The following is a 20,045-nucleotide window of genomic DNA, read 5'->3' as shown; positions in this document are numbered from 1 at the left end:
ATGTATGTACAGTGTGTATCTAATTGCACATACTTATAGAGTTATTGATTTTGAGCAAGTATTATACTTTATCTAAGTTGTTTTTGGTGTATTGGTGATTATTTTTTCCTAAAGGGAAGATAAACAGTGGGAGACTTCAGTGTAATCAAATCACGTCCAAATCAGCTTTCAAGTTCATAGCTGATGGCAGACTGATGATAAACAGTTTAATGGCTGCAATGCATAATGAGCGTTTCAATTTTGGATTTTTGTGCCGAAAATACTAAATATAACCACAGAACAGAAATCTAAATATCTCTTAATATCTTAATTTACTCCTGTGAAAAATACCTTTGTAATATCTAATGTGCCTCAACTCGAGTTTCAGAAGAGGTCCCAAACATGTGCTCATCAAACATCTCTTGAGCTATGAAAAAACATAACAATAAATGCTTCAGAGTGATCATGTTTTCCCCCTAAAACCCCGATTTGTTAGAGAATTCACAGTCCGTTTGTATATATGTGTATGTGTATGTGTGTGTGTGTGGGGGGGGGGGGGGGGGGGTTGTCTATACATGTGAGCAAACCTGAGCTTTGTTTCGCTCCTCCTCCCAAATGGAAAGGAGTGTGTGTGTGTTTGTTTTTCCCATCAGCCTCATCATCTACACCAACTCCTACTTCTGTGACTTTCCCTATATGGATAAATGGTATGTCCACTTTTACTCTCTTCTGTTTGTCAGTCAGGCATGTGTGTGTGTTTATAAGATCTGACTTTTATCTCACACAAGAACTAAGAAGTCTTTTTACAAAAGAAAGAGAACTGCTGCAAGATTTCTGTGATCCTGCGCTGCTGCATGCATGGCTTTCCAGACAGAGTGATTTAGCGTATGGTCAATGGATGAGATGGGTTTCTTTGGTTCGGACTGCAGTGTGGGTGTTTCATACTTTAGAGGGTAGCAGAGAATTAGTTTATGTATATTTACTTCCCTCAGATAGCTTCCAGGTGGAGGTGGTCGTACGCAGTAGAACAAAAGGCTTAAAGCTATCAGACCGATATAAGACATAAGTATTTAAGCAAAGAGGTTTTACAGCTGAAGGGTGAGAGCAAAATATTCATATCAATGACTGCATTAATTTGTATATGCAAAACATTAATATGCAATAAAAGCTTTGGCATACCAGTTAGGTCAGATGAGACCGGCATGAATTTCCATACTGGTTTATCTTCAGATCCAGCTGGTGGACTAGTTTGCATGGCCATACTGTAAAAAATTAAAGTTGTAAATAAAATAAAGAATACTGGAGTTCAGTTTACAAGAAAATACCTTTTCAGTCTACTTCAACATTTCAATTAAATTTAATGTAATTCAATGTGTCATTTGCCATTTCTTGGTAATTGTATGTAAAATTTACTAGCAATTGATGTTTTTTTGTTCTGTTCCAAACACTTTTTTTTCTCAGTGCATGATGTTCACCAGCAAATTAATAATTAATATATTTAATACAGTATATATAATATAAATAAATTAAATTTAAATGTAAATATATATATATATATATATATATATTACTATCAAAAAGCATGAAGATGTAACATTTTTAACAATGGGTAATGTAAGGTTTTTTTATTGCAAAGCTTATTCGTTTAATGATTATATTTTCATTGCCCCTTATGCGACCACTGCAGGTTTTTCCCAATGCATAAACATCTGCAAGTTGAACTTTCACATACATTTCCCAATTACAGCTACAAAAATTATTCTTCTTAAGAAAAGACAGCTCACGTTATCCATTGGTTTAATTGAGAATGGATCAGCTGGACAGGGAAGGCATCCCATCCCATTCTATCCTGCACCAATGAGATGGTCCATCATGAGCGTGTACTTAAAATCTGTTTAAACTTACAGGCTTATTCACTTTTGCACATATTTCCCCCCTATTTCTGCTAACACATAAACAGCCATTAAGTGTTAAAATATTGTTGATTATTCCAGATGTGCAGCATGTGACTTTTGTCCTAAGACTTAATATTATGCATAACTTTTTATTCTTCACCACCAAACAAAAGTGCAGATTTTGTCAGCAAACGAATAAAACACCATGTTTAATCTGAGTTTATATGAATATGAAGTGTATTAAATATGAAGTTAAGGGTTTTACTTAAAGGGAAAAAAATATTATTTAATTTAATTTATTTCTTATTTTAAAGTTATTTATTTTAGTTTGTTCTATTTTCCATACAAATGAAAGTGAATGGAGACTAGCTCCAAAATGAGAAAAAAGTATTATAAAACTACTGTAAAAGTGATCCATATGGCTTACAAATCAATCATTCATTAATTGTGTGTGAGTAAAATAAATTCGCTTTGTGTGTCATATTTAAATGTTAGACAGTCAGTGTTGTTATTGTTAACTAAAACTATAACTATTAAAAATTGTTTTAGTAATTGATGTAAATGAAACGATATATAAATAAATAAAATATAACGAATAAATCAAAATATATAAATGTTGCTAAATTACTAAATTACTAAACTAAATTAAATATGTTTAAAGTTTGAAGTCCTAAAATTACTTAAATTAAATCAATAAAGTAAAACTATATAGAAATATTCTGAAAAAGAAAAATAATAAAACTCTAAATAAAAAAATAATAAAATGACAAAATCACATTTAAAAAGTTCTAATATTTAAACTAAAATAAAAAAAAGATCTAATTCAAAATATTAATAAATACTACAACAGTATATAAATAATAGTGAAATAACATTGTAGGCAGCCTATCTCACTTTCATTATTTGGAAAAAGCAGCGTGAATATTCAGCGAAATATCTCCCTTTGTGTTTCAAGGTAGAAATAAAGTCATTCAATTTTAAGTGGCATGAGGGTGAATAAATATTGACATTTTCATGTTTGGATGAACTATTCCTTTACTATAATAATCATCTTACTTGAATGTATAATGAAAAATTGCTTTTTTTTATATCACTGAAGATGGAAAACTTCTATTCGTTTTTGTTGAAGGCAATGTCATGCTACCATCATCTCAACAACACAGCAAAGAGTTAAAACGCACATAAAGGACACCAGCATTTTCCCATCTCAAACCGCAGTGAGTGAACAATGGGGAAAGGATATTACATCAGCAAACATCTGGCCACTGCAGCCATGGTATTGGCCACAATAGCCTTGGTGACCATCATTGCATTATCAGTGGTTTATAATCGAGAAAAGTCCAAAAACACAGCAAAATTCTCTAACGCAACTACATCGCCAGTATTTCCCACACCGAAGACTTCGAACGAACCCTGGGACAAATACAGGCTGCCTGATACTCTGTCTCCACAGTACAACATGACTCTTTGGCCCCGTTTGGTGAAGAACGCCAATGAGATGTATATTTTCACTGGCATCTCTAGAGTGATGTTTACATGTGTGAAGAAGACAGACCTGATATTAAGTCACTCCAACAGCTGAACTTGACTCTGTTTAAGGGGCACCATGCAAAACTCACGGGTCTGAGTGACATACACTCTAAAAAATGCTGGGTTAAATATAACCCAGCGCTGGGTTAAAAAGGGACAAACCCACACTGTAAAAAAAAATCCGTAAAATTTATGGTAAAAAACGGCAGCTGTGGTTGCCGGAATTTTACCGTAAAAAATACAGTAGCAACATTTTAGGTTTTACGGTTTTGACTTATATTTACAGTTAAATACTTAAGTATTTTCATTAATCTGTTTTGCACCTTTTTAATACACTGATAACCACCAAATGCAGGTGGTGATAAGAAAGTCACATGATGAACCTAAGCCCATCACAAGCAGCTTTCATTATTTCAGTTTCACACATGAAACTGAAATAATGCAATAAACATTCATTTAACAACATTAGGTGTAACACACAACCCTAATATACAAAACTGATAAGAAAAAACTAAGAAGAAACATAGTTATTTCAACAAAAAAACATCAAATTTGAAATGTAACGCAGGGAATTCTGTGAATGTCAATTTACGGTTATTCACTCTAAATTATACAGTCTTTTTCACTTCCAAAAACGGTATACTACCGTAAAATTAAATGTCCAATACATGTAATGTCCAATACAGTTTTTCACCGTATATAGTAGGGGAATTTATCGTTAACCATTTAACAGGTTTTTACTGTAGCATTTTTACAGTGTTTTAACGTTAAATTCACAGTCATTTTTTACAGGTTGTTTTGACCCTGCGGTTGGGTTCAAAACATCCCAACTGCTGGGTCAAAACAACCCAATAGCTGGGTTTGTCCCTTTTTAACCCAGCGCTGGGTTATATTTAACCCAGCAATTTTTAGAGTGTAATGGCTCCGGCCATAAAGACAAGCTGGTTTCAGACAGAAACGCAGTATCTGGTGATTCAACTGGAGGGAAAACTGAAGCCTGGGAAGGACTACTGGCTCTACACGGAGTTCACAGGAAAGCTCGCTGATGATCTGGAGGGTTTCTACAGGAGTGAATACATGGAAGATGGGGGAAAAAGTGAGAAGTTGTTTATGGAAGCAATAGATACTAAAGCAGCTACAAATGTCAGAATGTCATTCCATTTCTGCAAACAGATGAAACATCTGCAATAGATTTCTCAGAACTAACTTTGCTTTTCTGAGTCATTTCTGCAATTACTTCTAAGCAACTGCTTTTGAGGATGTTTCGGTGGATGAATGAAGTCAGCTCCTTTCAAGTTTCTCACACAGTTCTAGCAGACAAACCACAGGTGCACTTCCCTTCATGTTCAGCAAACAGAAATGCCATAATACTTTATATTTGCATGCATTTTGAACTATTGTTCATAAGTTTGGGATCAGTACACTTTTTTTTAAAATTAATGCTTGCAAGGATGCATTAAATCGACCAAAAGTGACTGTAAAGACATTCATAATGTTATTTGGAACTTTCTATTCATCAAATAATCCTGAAAAAAAGAGATTTATGGTTTCCACAAAAATATTAATTAAGCAGCACAACTGTTATCAACATTGATAACGAGAAGAAACGTTTCTTGAGCACCAAATTAGCATATTAGAATGCTTTCTGAAATATCATGTGACACTGAAAATTCAGCTTTGCATTCCAGGAATAAATTATATTTTAAAATATATTAAAATAGAAAACAGTTGTTTTTAAATTATAATAATATTTCACACTATTACTGTTTCAACTCAACCCCAGACTTATGAACAGTAGCGTATCGTTTAAAACATCTTTTTCTGAAATGTTTTGCTTAAAAAGTGTACCTGTGCTATATTTCTTCAAAACAAATACCACTTGGTTTGATATTTTTTATGTGTAATGCAAATAAATTGAGACGTGGCTTATGTTACTAAAATATTTTCTTCGGTGTTCCTTTCAATCTTAGAAAAAATTGCAGATCATTTAAATGTAGAAATATGACATCTCACTGACCAAAAAAAAAAAAAAAAAAATATAGAACAAATGATATAAAATGGTTTTAAAAACTTTTCACATTTGTTGAAACTGATTCATAGTTTATTATAGTTTTGTGATCGAACAACACTTGAACTGCTCTTATGTTTTCCAGAATTATTGCCATCACTCAGATGCAGGCCACTTACGCTAGAAAAGCTTTCCCGTGTTTCGATGAACCTGGCATGAAAGCTGTGTTTCATATCCCTCTCATCCATGACCTGGGAACGACAGCACTGTCAAACAGCCAAGAAATTAGTAAGACAAACAATCCATCACCAAAGCCTTGACTAATTACATTTTGTGCTCAATGAAAGACTGAATGAATATGAATGTGCTGCCCTAAACAAGCTGCAGCAAAATGGGTTTTTAGGCCCATCGGACATTGAAGAATTCAATAGTTGTTACTATAAGGGATATTTAAGTAAATATAATTTACTTAATTGAAATATAAATATATATATATTATTAACTTAAAGTTATTGTATAAACATTAAATGTTCCATAATTTTTTTTCAGTTTTTTTTTTTTAATTTTTTTTTATTCATTCTCCTTCTCAGACCACAAGAGGGCCCCATAACTGTCTATCTGAGCCCTAACTACTTCCTGAGCCAGTTTTTAGTATATTTTAAAAAGAAAAGAGTCTGCTTATTCCGCATATATCTAGAAACAGCTGTGAATTTCACACCTTGAATTTCAGTCTTCTTTTTTATATCACTAAAGTTATTGGGTACTGGGTCTGTAAAGATCAAAAAATAAAACATCCGTATGACTTGTGCTCCATATGCATAGCCGTCTGAAGCCACACATTAGCTTGTGTCACAAAAATGGTGAAAAGACTTCACATTTGATCTGAGAGCTACTGCAGAGTGGACAGTTTTTAAAGAATAAGGACTTCAATTTCAGTCTATTTATTACAAAAAAAAAGCTTAAGAAGGTTAAAAAATGGAGCAGGATATTCAGAAATTTCGCCATCTGTAAACCGTGGAAGAAAGAAAGTCACCAGTTAGAACAACATGAAGGTGATGACTAATGGATTATTCCCTTAAAGTGCAAAGTTTGCATATTCGTTCCCATGTCTTGTGTGGTTTTTGAGTCGGAGTCTGCGGGTTATGTGTCATTCTGCAGCATCTGTCCTCCTAATGTTTCCTAATGTCCTCCACAGTAAACGAGTTTGTTTTCTGTGCAATTATTCCCTCAACTGTCATCATCTTCAAACCTAAACATGAACAGACTTTTGCCTCAAATCATGTTTTAGCTTGCAGGGCCAATTTAAAATCAAAACATTTTTGAAGCATTTCTGTAACCCATTAGTCAAACCCTGTGAAGATTTTCTAAAATATGCCTCTTAAAAAAATGCTTTTCAATTGCAAAATGGAATGCTGTGGACTGGAGGCCAGTGATATACATGTGTTTAACAACATATTGATTTAGTCAATTCACTAAGTCAATATATTGACTTCTAAACAGTTTTAACGACTTTCTATTCTATGATTTGTCATGCCACAATAAATGTAATAATGCATCTTAATTTAGGGTCTCAATTTTGTTAAATGCTATTATAGCCACAATTTATACTATTAACTGGTATAATTAAAGGCATTTTTGTAGCTCAAACAGTAAAGCAATGCCAATGTCATGGGTTCAATTCACAAACTGACCAAATAAATGCCTTAAAGGGATCGTTCACCCAAAAACGAAAATCCTGTCATCATTTACTCAACCTCATGTTGTTGCACGCATACTTTACGCATTTATTTTTTTCTACACAAAGAAATATATTTTGATGAATGTTGGTAACCAAACAGGTTTGATTCCCTTTGAGTGCCATTGTATTTTTATTTATTTTTTGTCCATATTATGAATGTCAATGAGTATCAAAACTATTTGTTTATCTACATTCTTCAAAATATCTACTTTCGTGTTCCACAAAACAAAACGTCAGGTTTGGAATGACATGAGGGTGAGTAAATAATGACAGAATAATTTTTTTTATGCGAACTATCCCTTTAGATGCAATATAAGTCGCTTTGAATAAATTCGTAAATGTAAATGAAAAAATATTTTAAAATGTAATTTATTCAGTGCTGAATTTAAATGTAAAGGCTAAATTCATAAATGTAAATGTAAATAATGTATTCTACTCAAAATCATATAATTACTTGGTAGCTACATTACATAAACAAATAGCTCTAATTGTAATTTCTTATTTTTTCACCTTAGAGACAGAGAATGTCATCATTGATGGAATGGCCATTACCAGAACGATATTTGGACCTATAAAGAGGACGTCAACGAATCTCATCGCGTTTGTTGTCAGTGATTTTACGTACATCAATGCTAAAGACAAGAAGGGAGTTTTGGTAGTACCTCCACATCAAATTATAAATCTAAATATTTTATAGACATGAAGTTATTTCAAAACTTGTTTGTTTGGCTTGTCAAAGGTAAGAATATGGGCAAGAAAAAGAGCCATTGAAGACGGGCAAGGCGACTATGCGCTCAACATCACTCAGCCAATACTGGAGTTCTTTGAGAAATATTACAACACTTTCTAAGTCAGGTACGACCAGCTTCATTCATGATAAAAAAAGAAAACCTTTAGCCTTCAAAGCACAGTAGAGTGAACAGTTACCCTCCTGTTTTCTTAGACCAGATTGCGCTGCCTGACTTCAACTCAGGAGCCATGGAAAACTGGGGACTTGTCACTTACAGAGAGACGGCTCTTCTATACGATCCACGGACGTCTGCCAATGGCAACAAGCAGAGGATTGTGACTGTTGTTTCTCACGAGCTGGCTCACATGGTACGTCTAGGCCCAGTAAAGGGGACTCGGAGTACTTTTTGCTTCTCACAGTTTGCTGTGTGATTTATGTCTTCCAGTGGTTTAGAAACCTCGTGACGGTGAAATGGTGGAATGATCTGGGGCTGAACGAAGGGTTCGCATCATACGTGGAGTATCTGGGCGCTGATTATGCTGAGCCCACCTGGAACATGGTAAGAACATCACTCAGAGGAATTTAGTGAAATAGTCCCTCTCTTTTAAATGATTTTAAGATAATCAACCTCTCATGCTATTACATAAACTTCAAGGCACTTACATAGTGCTGACAAAACTTGTATTCAAAATTGAAGTGTGTACATATTTTCTCTATTCCAATTGAATGAACAGAAACAACTAAAAGTAACAATCTATAGGCACTTTCAAAACATTGGTCTGTTTGTTATAGCAAAGGGGATGAGGTTTGGCTGGTTAGTGTGGTTCAGTTAGTCCTGTAACAACGCCACCCCGGAACAAACAGAATCTTTCTGCCTTGATGGTCATTCAAAAGTAGCCATGTATTCTGACAAAAACTTTTGTTTGCAAGCAACATATTTATCTATTTATTTGGCAAGTTTTTGTAAACCTGAGGCATTTTTATTTTTATTTAAATAAATATATTTTCATAATTGTTTACATTTGCAACCAAATAAATAAGAAAGAAAGAAACAAACAAACAAATAACGAAACAAAGAAACAAGAAACAAACAAACAAGAAACAAAGAAACGATAGATAGATAGATAGATTTTATTATTATTAAAAAAACATATGAAATAAGTTATTTATTTATTTATTTAGAAGGCAAACAAGTTTTTGGTAAACCTGAAATTTTAATAATACATATTTAATTTATTTTAATGAAAAATGAATGAACGAATGAATGAATAGATAGACAGATCTTTGTAAACTGGGAAATATTTACTATTTTAGCAGTTCTGTTTATAGCCACTAGTGGTGCAAAAGTTACACATTTCACCTTTGAGAGAGGATGCAGTATTGCATGCTGCAGTGCAGCTAAATAAATAGAAGAGTCACATCTTGTAACTGATGTAATTGACAATCAACTCTATCCCTCACCAGAAAGACCAGATCATTCTGTATGACCTGCAAAGAGCGTTTGCTGTGGATAGCTTGAGCTCCTCTCACCCCCTCTCCCGAAAGGAAGAAGAGGTCAACACACCCTCAGAAATGAGCGAAATGTTCAACACAATTTCCTACAGCAAGGTCCAAACTCTACTGCACTATCATGAGACCTAGCAAATTAGCAAAGCCTAGAATCCAAGAAGAACACTCTGGAAACTCGACTGAAAACTCAAAGAACACTCAGAATTCCACGGCAACCAGACAGTGACACACTAACATTTTACCGACCACATACCAACTGAATAGCAAACAGGTTGATAAGCACTCTGCAACAAGATAGTAATGTGCTGCTGCGAATAACTACTCAGAACACCCCAACAACCACCTAGCAACACCCTGGCAACCACTCATAACAATCGAATAGATTACAACATTAAAACATGTTTTGGATCTTCATGTTGGATCTATGTTGGGTTTCAGCTTGAGCTCTGATATTGTGGAATTTCGAAAGACCACCAAAAGCGCGATCTCTTGAGGGGTTGCAAATAAAGTCATAAAGCAGTTAGGGTAGTTTCAGTCCAGTCAGAGATACATGCATTTCATATGTTTGTCATTACAGGGAGCTGCAGTGCTTAAAATGCTCTCTGAATTCCTGACAGAGCCTGTGTTTTCCAAAGGACTCAGTGTACGTTTTACTGTACTCTCATGTTTTTGAACAAGTTTAAGAGTTCATACAAAATTTCAAGTCATATTTCATGACCAGTTGTGTTGTTCTGTCCCACAGAACTATCTGAAGCAGTTTGCTTTTGGAAGCTCAGTGCATTTAGATCTCTGGCTACATCTTCAAAAGGTGGGCTGTTTAACTGCTTGACATTTGTATGTGGTAAAGCTGGGCAGTTGCAAGTTATTAAGTTTGAATTGCGTGATATAAAATCAGAATTGCGAAAATAGACTTTTCCCTCAGAATTGGACATTATAACTCGCAATTGTGAGTTTATAAAAGTCAGAATTGCAAGAAAAAAAGTCAGAACTGCGAGAAAAAAGTCAGAACTGCAAGAAAGTGTCAGAATTGCTCATAAACATCTTGCAATTCTGACATTTTTTTTTCTTGCAGTTGTGAGTTTATATCACGCAATTCTGAGAAGATGTAAATTGCAAGATGTAAACTCGCTATTGTGAGAATGTAAAAAAATTGAAATCGTAAATCAGTAAAACATTCTGGAAAAAATCAAGATGTTATTTTTTTGCCATGTCGCCCAGTCCTAATATGTGGTGTAGTGGACACTGTAAGACATGCTGGAGCTCAGTGTTATGCTCGTTTTCACGTCTCAACCAGGCAGTAGATCAAATGGTGCGTTCATGTCATGTCGGATAGATCGTATTTACGAGTTGAACGCACATGAACGCCACCACAAAGTCATTATTACGAGTGGGAAACTCAAAATTTTCTTTAAGCCCCGAGTTTCCGAGTTGGGGGCGTGTCAATGAGAAACATGGCGGAATCGATGGATGCAACGTCTGTAGTTGACGGTAAATTTTTATTTAAATTGATAGTTTAGTTGTCCTATAAACTTAAATTGGTCATGTTCTTGTTACGCTGCTAGTTAATGAAATCCAAGTAAAGACATAAATCACAATACTTACAGGTATTATACGCAGTGACATTTGTCAGGCTTTTTATTTACAAAAATACACTTTTTGAATGTGGCAGGATTGTAATATAACAATTAATAACAAGTTTTTATGCGATACAGATTAAAGTGGCTTCATAAATTACTTTGTAAAAATATTAAGAACGCAAAACACACCTGATACGAATTCTTTGCTCTTCATTTTCTATAAGCAGAGTTAACAGACCCTGTTGTATTTTCTTGTAATTTATTAAAAGAAGGTACACCGCCATCTTGTGCCGACTAAACTGACTTGAACGCACCTGATGTCGCAATTACGACTTGTCAACTCGTAAGTACGAACGTCCCAGGAGGACTTGAACGCAGCAAAACTCCAGGGGTGAAACTGCTGTATAGTGTTCACAAGATCATGAAACGCTGGATACTACAGATGGGTTTCCCAGTAGTCACCATTGACACTCGAACAGGGAATGTCAGCCAAAAGCACTTTCTTCTGGAAACAGAAGCAGTGGTGGATAGGAAATCTGAATTCAAGTATGTTGTCAAACATAATCATTGTGATATAACATTTGAAAACCCTTCTTATAAGTCTAACTGCTGTGTTAAACCTCAGTTATGAATGGTTTGTGCCCATCAAATGGATGAAGAAAGGCCAGGTGCAGGATCAGCTGTGGCTTCTACAGAAATCAGGTACGTTAAACCATCTAAAGTCACTTTATACTTTACATCTACCTCAAGGTCTTGCACGCTCAGTCAATAAAATCGCAGGTCACTCGGTTCTTGTAGCTATGGGTCTCTGCACTCCAACGGAAGATTATCCGGCCAATCTATAGTAGGCAAAGAGTCAAATCAAATGTTTTTCTACAGGGGGCTGGAGATGCATGAAATCCTGAATTTTGGAAATTAGATTTGCTTTTGGAAGACAAGGGAGCGAAGCTTACAAAACAATTTTGGCTTGAGAGAATGCATGCATTAATTTTTTTACATTTACTAAAGACCAATTGAAAAGTGTTTGACCATGTAAAACGTAGGTCCTCTACCCTCTTGATGGAGGCCAATGCTAGCAGGAGCAAAGTCTTCATTGAAAGGAACTTCAGCTCAACCGCCTGCAAAAAGTTCTCAAATGGGCCCCGCTGTAGTGCCGTGAGAACCAGGGTCAGGTCCCAAGAGGGAATAGCGGGGGGCCGTGGAGGATTTAACCTTCTCACCCCCTTAAGGAACCTGACGACCAGGTCATGCTTCCTCAACGACCTCCTTCTATGGGGTCGTGGTTAGCAGCGATTGCAGCGACATAAACTTTAAGGGTGGAGGGAGACAGCCTTCGCTCCAACCCTTGCTGCAAAAAGGACAGCACAGCCAGAAAAAGGACGCCCCTGGCTGCCACCAGAGGGAACCCCAGATCTAGGCAGTGGCACGGGCACTCCGCCCCTTTGCAGGTAACGGAGTCTGGTCCGCAACTCCGAGATGGTCATGCCCCCGCAATGGGAGCATGAGGCATCCACGAAAGCCACCTCAGCGTGCTTCATGCCCAGGCACGAGAGGCAGCGATCGTGACCATCACCCAGCGCCAGGTAACGACCGCATCCAGAATGCCCGGGTGATACGTTGTCTGTAGCAAGACCCACATCGTCTTTATAAAGACTTAACGTCAAGTTTGCCAAGCAACGTCATCTTTAAAAAGATGCACCTGAAATTGCTCTTTGGCAGGGAAAAGCTCTTTTAGCATGCTGAGGCGCACAGGGGGGATGATCATCTGCAACACAAACAGGGGGTAGTGCAGCCTGATGTGTGCAACCCACTCGACACGGGAAACCACCACCGCTGAAGCGCCCTCCGCCAACATGAATAGCTCTCCAAGAGCGCGCTGAACTCGTTCAGTCTTCTTCTCTCAGTAGAGTAGTCAGGAGCAGAACGATGTGATCGCTCGGCTCCGAAGCGAAAAGCTGAATATGCGCTGCATCTGCTGCCTACTTATACTCACGCTGTGATCAGCAGCAGCTGGATGCAATAATCGCATGCCAATGTGCATTGGCTCGTTTAGTTTACACTCGAAGTAGATTGGTCCCTCTAAGCGAGATCCCAATTCTTCGGTCCTCCGACGTGACGTCGAGAATGACCGACTGAAAGGGAACTTGTCGTCACAATGCCAGGGTGTTCTGGGTTGTTGCTTCATGCTTACCTACCGGCCCAAGTATAAAGATGCATGCATTAGTATTGTTTTTGCACTGCCAGTACTGTAACTTATTGTCAAATGAAATGTTTCTCTCCTTGAATTGAGATACTATATAAAGTATGACCTTATTTTATCGGTTCTAAGCTATACACAAACCCATGAAAGTCAGCAAAAATGAATGGGTGCTGGCTAACCTCCATGTGTTGGGATACTTCAGAGTGAACTACGACCTTGGGAACTGGGATCGACTTCTCAGCCAACTGGAGTCAAATCACCAGGTCCTGCATGACAATTATCAGAATCAGAATCAGAATCAGAATGAGCTTTATTGCCAGGTATGTTTACACATATGAGGAATTTGTTTTCGTGACAGAAGCTTCCACAGTGTAACAGAATGACAGTGACAGAACAAAAAACACAGATAATAAAAAATAAAAAATAGAACAAGTAAATAAGGAATAAAAATATATAAATCGACAATTGTATGTGCAGGTATATTACAATACACAGTTTTGTATGTACAGGTACTGTATCTTATGTGCAAATTTGAGGTGTAGACTGAGTATGAGTGTTAGATAAATAAGTGTATGAGTGTATAAATAGTGTGTGTTCCACAGTTATTGTCAAGTGTTCATGAGATGGATTGCCTGAGGGAAGAAACTGTTCCTGTGTCTGGTCGTTCTGGTGCTCAGAGCTCTGTAGCGTCGACCAGATGGCAACAGTTCAAAGAGGGAGTGTGCTGGATGTGAGGGGTCCAGAGTGATTTTGCCAGCCCTTTTGCTCACTCTGGATAAGCACAGTTCTTGGAGAGAAGGGAGGGTTGTACCAATGATTCGCTCAGCAGTCCGGACAACCCTGTGATGTCTTCTGAGGTCAGATTTGGTAGCTGAGCTGAACCAGACAGTTATTGCTGTGCAGAGGATGGATTCAATGATGGCGGAGTAGAACTGTTTCAGCAGCTCCTGTGGCAGGTTGAACTTCCTCAGCTGGCGAAGGAAGTACAACCTCTGCTGGGCCTTATGAGATAGAACAGTCACAAAAGTGCCAAAAAGACATATAAACTATTTCTAAATGTTTCTTATATAGGTGATACCTGTGGTAAACAGAACTCAGATTCTGGATGATGCATTTAATCTGGCAAGGTGGGAGTTATTGCACATTGCGTGTACACTACAAATGTTCAAATTTTTTTTTTAAAGAAATTAATACTTTTAGTCAGCAAAGGTGCATTAAATTAATCAAAGGTGACAGTAAATACATTTGTAATGTTACAAAAAATATATTGCAAATAAATGCTGTTCTTTCTATTCCTGTAAAAAAATTATCAAATTTTCCACAATAATATTAAGCAGTACAACTGTTTTCAACACTGATAATAAAAAATCTTTCTTGAGCAGCATATCAGAGTATCAGAATGATTTCTGAAGGAACATGTGACACTGAAGACTGGAGGAATGATGCTGAAAAGCTTTGCATTACAGGAATAAATTACATTTTGAAATATTAAAATAGAATATTAAATAATTTATTCAAATAAAATATTACAATAGAAATCAGTAACTTTAAATTGTAGTAATATTTTACAATATTACTGTTTTACTGTATTTTTGATCAAATTAATGCAGCCTTGGCGAGCATAAGAGACTTATTTAAAAAATAGTAAAACATCTTACCGACCCTACATTTTTGTATGTTTCAGGGTTCTCACGGTCTTGGAAATACATTTTGGGCTTGGGAAAGTAATGGAAATTTATCAAATTTAAAAAATAAATAAATAATACTATTTATATTCATTTTTCTAGTTTTTCTAGTTATATGCTGCTCAAAAATATTTCATCTGCTACAAATTGCTTTTGTATGAAATACATCTTGCAAACCTTGTTAGTGTGATTTGTGAGTGAATTGAGTCAGTTCATTGCTATGAATCAATTAAACTGCTGAATCAACTGTCTGAATCAAAGTGATTTTTAGAAGTCTGTATCTATCCAGTAATTAAAAACAATTTAACTGGTCATGGAAATTCACAGGTAAAAAATATGAATGACTGGATTCCATATAAAACTGTCAATTTTTGTTTATTTTTCCAGAGCATCCATTATAAACATAACACTCGCTTTGAGAACAACTAAATATCTCCTACATGAGCAGGAATACATTCCATGGGAGGCAGCGTTGCACGATCTGAACTATTTTTTCCAGTTGTTCGATCGCAGTGAAGTTTACGGTGCAATGCAGGTTGGTTAAATATAATTTTTATAATCAAACCTGAAGTAAAACAGATAAATTACAGGGACTGCTGGTCGTATTTCTTTCAGGCTTATCTTAAGAAACAAGTCAAACCGCTATCTGAATATTTTGGGACTATCAGCTCAAACTGGACAACCGTTCCCTCTGGCCACACTGATCAGTAAGGACACATTTTTCATATGTCACATGTTTCCCAGACTCTATTTGATTTATATTAGATAAAGTTATTTAAAAATAAGCTTTGTTTTTTTTATCCTCAGGTTCACACAGATCATTGCGCTGTCAATAGTCTGCAGTACCGGCGTGGAGGGATGCAGAGAACTAACCAGCAGCTGGTTAAAAAAATGGATGCAGAATCCTCCTAACAATGAGTGAGTGCAAACCTCAGAGGAAATTAAGTAATTTCCTTTCTGGATGATTGCATATCATGTCCTATAAGCAATTTAGAGATTAGTAACTTATACCAGCAGTTCTTCAAAATGTTGTATTGTACAATACGTGTTGTGTTTTTGAGAAGTTTCAAGTACTTGACATTCAATATCAGTGGAGGAAATAAAATTTTACACAGTGAACAAATTATTTAATTATTACCTGATTTTTTTTTTAAGAAAAGTTTATAATTCTTTAAGTCAGAGTGTGCTAAGGTTCATCTTGTGTACAGTTAGTTAAACTTAGATCTTAAAGTCAAACACTACGTACTCACAACTCATTTTACTTCCTTAATGTGATGCTGCATTTCAGAGTGAAACAAGATATTCAATGAGAAAACATGCTAATTGGTGAGTGTAAAAAGTGAGTGTTACATACCAGAACAGAGGCAGGTGATTGGAAGAGAGGGGTTGAAAAGTGTGATTTGTAACATCATCTGAAAAGCAAAGTAATTTCATAGTTATAGCAAATTATTACATTTTAATACAGTGCAACATTATTGTGCACAATAAGAGCAGAAACACCTCTAATATTCTGATACGCCTCTCTGATGCAAAATTAAAATATCAGAAATTGAAGATATACATATTGCACATTGCATGTACACTACAGTTTAAAAGTTTTGGTTTAGTAAGATAAAAAAAAAAGAAAGAAATGTATGCATTTATTCAGCAGCGATCCATTAAAAAGATCACAAGTGACAGTAAAGACATATATAAAAAAGATTTATATTTCAAATAAATGCTGTTCTGTCGAACTTTCTATTCATAAAAAAATTCTGAAAAAAATGTATCATGGTTTCCATAAAAATAAATAAGAATCACAACTGTTTTCAACATTGATAATAACAAGAAATGTTTATTGAGCAAATCAGCATATTAGAATGATTTCTGAAGGATCTTGAGCACCAAAAAGTGTGAAATATTGTTACTATTTAAAACAGCTGTTTTATTTTAAAATATTATTTATTCCTGTGATGCAAAGCTGAATTTTCATCATCATTACTCCAGTGTCACATGAGACGTTTTTACAGCATTTTTGATCAAATAAATAAATCATGAAAATAAACTGTGTTCAGGATTCATCCTAACCTGAGGTCGACGGTGTACTGTGCATGTACATCGCTGCAGGAGGTGCAGAAGAATGGAACTTTGGCTGGCAGATGTTCCAGAAGGCCACAGTCGCAGCTGAAGCTGTCAAACTGAGATCGGCTCTGGCTTGCACCAAAGTGCCCTGGTTACTGAACAGGTAGCTCTGGGAAAGCATAAGGGTCAAAGACGTGATGTCTGAAATGAAGGAAAGAAAAAATGTCCACTTTTCAATGACAAACACAGTTTTGGGGTTATACCTAATAAACCTGAACAGAACTTGTCATGTCATGTTCTGATATTTTTAAGCATCCTATCTGTATATCACTGAATATCATTTCTAGTTTTATAATTTTCCTGTAAGACAAATACATATTTTAAAACAATAATGTATTTTTTTTCAAATAGTAATATTGCTTAATATTCATATGCTTATTATGCAATATGCTTTTTATGTATTACAGTAAAAGATTATGGCAAAAAAAATATTTTAGAGCATTTCAGCCTTTTTTAACTGTACTTTTTAAGAGAATCACATTTTTTTTACTTTAAGCCCCACCAAACAAATATCAAAATGTATTTTAATTCAGAAATTAGAAACATGTTTATTATAGAAAATATGTGTTCAAGCCATCTCCTGTCTGAATTGCATTTCTAATGTATTTTTGAACAGTTTGTGCACATGCATTTTAGTACTCTAGGAACTGTGGAGTATAACTAAGGTACCTGGAATATATTATGAACCCAGAAAAGATATGCAAACAGGACGCCACTTCTACCATTGGGTACATTGCCAGTAATATTATTGGCCAACCTTTGGCATGGGACTTTGTCCGGGCAAACTGGGACTATATCTTTAAATTGTAAGTATGCCAAATACCATAACACACACTCACAAAAAGAGAAAGAGAAAAATATGTGAAAGTATACACTTTTGGTATTACTCAACAGGTACGGCACTGGATCATTCACTTTCTCCAGATTAATTAGTGACGTCACCAGCAGATTCTGCACACCATTTGAACTCACATGACCTTTGACCTTAGAACCGCTCAGCAAAAATCTATTGCATGCACTGTGAGAGGCTTATGAGACATAACCTGACTTAAGTGTTAAATCCTTGCTGTCTTTGCTCAGTTGAAACGCTTTCAAAAGGACAACGCTGAGACTGGATTCGGCTCGGGAACTCAAGCGATGCAGCAGGCCATCGAGAAGACACAGCCAAGATTAAATGGCTGGAAGAGAAGAAGGAGGCGATTTTACAGTGGTTCCTCTCAGAATCAGCGTAAAACTCACATCTCTGTGCTATGAGATCAGAGTAATTTAAATGCTACTTCAATTATTTCAACTGGAAGTTCAAAACTAATCATTCTGTCATCACTTACGCATTAAAAATCTTACTGACACTCAAACCTGTGAATGGTAGTGATTATGACATTTTTGGTTAAAGGGGTCATATGAGGCTGCTAAAAAGAACATTATTTTGTGTATTTGGTGTAATGAAATGTGTTTATGCGGTTTAAGGTTAAAAAAACACATTATTTTCCACATACTGTACATTATTGTTTCTCCTCTGTGCCCCGCCTTTCTGAAATGCGTCGATTTTTACAAAGCTCATCGGTCTGATAAAGAGAGGTGTGCTGTGATTGGCCAGCTATCCAGTGCGTTGTGATTGGCCGAATACCTCAAGCGTGTGACGGAAATGTTACGCCCCTCACATACTGTGATGCCCTGTCCGGCCGGAGCGACGAGACAAAAACATTAAAACCCATTATAAACGAGGCATTTGTTGCATCCAGTGGGGACATAATTACTGATTATAATGACTTATACTGTCTTTTTACACGTTGCATCGCGCCTTGTAAACATAAAACCATTATTCAGGCTTAAATGAGTGGATTTGACGAAGGAGCGTCCGGTGGACTTGCGGCAACCACATGTGACGACCCCGGGCTGGACTCCGCTTCGTCCACGGTGAAAGCCGATCTGACGATCCACAGCGCGTCGTTGATGTATTTCCTCAGCAACCAGCACGGATCAGCTCCAGGCATGACGAAGCAAATATCGTCCTCTTTTGGAAGACCAAACTAAGTAGTTTCGCTTTCACAACGAAACACACAGCGTCTTCACGACATGGCGGCGGCAACAACAATACTACAGCGCGAATAAAAGCCACTCCTTCCTTCTTTGCGTGAACATTTGGGCGGCGTTATGCAAATCTTCCCACATAGTGACGTAGACATGTGGGGGCGTGTTAGAACGAGCCGTTTTAGGTAGGCGTGGTGGACTCTTAAATTTATAAAGAATATCTCTTTGGATTTGAGAGTTTAGTCTTTACAACTTTACAGATCTTCTTTATGCACCAAGAGCTTGTAACTCTCCAAAGAGAAAGGACAATTTGAAATCGCATCATATGACCCCTTTAAACTATTCCTGTTAATATCTCTCTCTCTCTCTCTCTCTCTCTGTGTGTGTGTGTGTGTAATGCAAGACTGACTCCAGCCTCACATTAATTCATCATCCTGCAACCTGATGGAATGAAAATGAATGGAAGCTAACAGCATTTTGGCAGGACGTTTTTACCCAAGGAGCATTCATATCACAAGGACAGCCCTCCTGGAGTAACCCGAGAAATGTATTGCTCAAGGACACAACAGCGCTCTGATATTTAACCACTCGATCACATCACTCGGATGCAAATGAGGAGGAATTTACATAAAAGACTATACAAAATACACTGACAGTGGATCCCTCAGCATTGAATAAACAGGGAACCCGTTTCAGAATTTGTGTATAATTAGCGGTGTTGCTAACTTAAGTCAAGCATAACTATTATTATTGTTATTGCTCATATTCAGTCTCATCCTGCACAATATCTGCAATGGACATCATTAATACCTCAAATCATGCAGGTTGTTCAGGAGAGGTGTGCTATATGTTTATAAGCGTTTGGACTTCCTATAGATACATATGATCCAAGCCATATTTAGGGCCCGGAAAACCCCCCCAAAAATTTACTTGAGTAAGTAGCATCCTAGCAAACACCCTGAACACTCAAGCAAGCGTTTAGCAATGCATACTCATAAACAATTGTGTATGAGCAACAGCCTTTCATATTTTCTTAATAAAA

At 36.4% G+C, this 20,045-nt stretch overlaps 1 pseudogene; it reads left to right on the top strand.

Annotated features, from left to right (window-relative positions):
* Positions 1 to 618: 618 nt before the first annotated feature.
* LOC107594766 (aminopeptidase Ey-like) lies at positions 619 to 18,310 on the top strand (annotated as a pseudogene).
* The last annotated feature ends 1,735 nt before the right edge of the window (positions 18,311 to 20,045 follow it).

This window comes from Sinocyclocheilus grahami, unplaced genomic scaffold (assembly GCF_001515645.1).
Source record: "Sinocyclocheilus grahami isolate Dianchi unplaced genomic scaffold, SAMN03320097.WGS_v1.1 scaffold190.1, whole genome shotgun sequence".
Classification (NCBI taxonomy): Eukaryota; Metazoa; Chordata; class Actinopteri; order Cypriniformes; family Cyprinidae; genus Sinocyclocheilus; species Sinocyclocheilus grahami.
The sequence above is the reverse complement of the archived record's forward strand: the minus strand, read 5'-3'. Positions and strand labels throughout refer to the sequence as shown.